We start from the raw sequence: 1,361 nt of genomic DNA, 5'->3' as shown, positions 1-1,361 counted from the left end.
GGAGACTTGGGAAGACTATTAAATATTTAACAATAAGTTAAACAACACTAATTTAAAATAAAACAATTAAGAAGTATTACCATAGGAGAGTGAAAATGAAAAGGCAGATACTTTTAAGAATATTTATATAAAACTGTATTTGTAATTTTAACATCTAACCAATAGATGACACCAGAGGGTAAGCATTGCAAAGTTTGAGAAAGGAAGGTGGCCCCGGCGGGGCGGGGCGCATGCGCGGCAGCTCCGCCTGGGGAAGGGCTGAGAGGCGGAGCGGGGCGGCCAGCTGCGCGCGGAGCCGAGCAGGGTCAGGATGGACGAGGACGTGCTGACCACCCTGAAGATCCTCATCATGGGCGAGAGTGGCGTGGGCAAGTCCAGCCTGCTCTTGAGGTTCACAGATGATACTTTTGACCCAGAACTTGCAGCAACAATAGGTGTTGACTTTAAGGTGAAAACAATTTCAGTGGATGGAAATAAGGCTAAACTTGCAATATGGGACACTGCTGGTCAAGAAAGGTTCAGAACATTAACTCCCAGCTATTATAGAGGTGCACAGGGTGTTATATTAGTTTATGATGTCACGAGAAGAGTCACCTTTGTTAAACTGGATAATTGGTTAAATGAGTTGGAAACATACTGCACGAGAAATGATATAGTAAACATGCTAGTTGGAAATAAAATTGATAAGGAAGATCGTGAAGTTGACAGAAATGAAGGCCTGAAGTTTGCATGAAAGCATTCTATGTTGTTTATAGAGGCAAGTGCAAAAACCTGTGATGGTGTACAGTGTGCTTTTGAGGAACTTGTTGAAAAGATCATTCAGACGCCGGGACTGTGGGAAAGTGAGAACCAGAATAAAGGAGTCAAACTGACACACAGGGAAGAAGGCCAAGGAGGAGGAGCCTGTGGTGGTTACTGTTCTGTGTTATAGACTCTGGGAAATTCCATCTCTTGCATATTTGATCAGATAGTGTCATCTTTCTGTATATAAACTCTTTAACTGCTATTTTAGGGTCCTTGCAGTTTGCACATATTTGTTTTGTATCATGGCAGTAAATATTTGCAAGAAATCCTGCTCATTGACTTTTCCAGTTACAGCGTTATGGTAAGCATGCAGTTTGCAGTCTGCAGTTTTTTATGTAACATGAAATAGGTGTACCTTTATAAGTACATTTGATTTTATGATTTACATTCATCATGTGATTTTTTAAAAAACCCACCTATCTACTATATGTTGATACAAGGTCTATTTTCAGTCTCCCTTTTGCTTAAATACTTATCAATTACTGAATTAATTGCTATGCAGAACTCCTAAGGACCACTGGGAGATACACAGGTATCATCAAACCTGGCGAATTTCC

The 1,361-nt window shown here is 40.6% G+C and overlaps 1 pseudogene across 1 annotated transcript; it reads left to right on the top strand.

The window, feature by feature from the left end:
- Nucleotides 1-201: 201 nt before the first annotated feature.
- Nucleotides 202-1,153, top strand: LOC130841248 (ras-related protein Rab-18-like; annotated as a pseudogene). The gene has a single exon (XR_009050207.1). The product of XR_009050207.1 is annotated as a ras-related protein Rab-18-like (transcript).
- The last annotated feature ends 208 nt before the right edge of the window (nt 1,154-1,361 follow it).

Source organism: Hippopotamus amphibius, chromosome X, assembly GCF_030028045.1.
Source record: "Hippopotamus amphibius kiboko isolate mHipAmp2 chromosome X, mHipAmp2.hap2, whole genome shotgun sequence".
Classification (NCBI taxonomy): domain Eukaryota; kingdom Metazoa; phylum Chordata; class Mammalia; order Artiodactyla; family Hippopotamidae; genus Hippopotamus; species Hippopotamus amphibius.
This window is presented reverse-complemented; position numbering and strand designations above follow the sequence as displayed.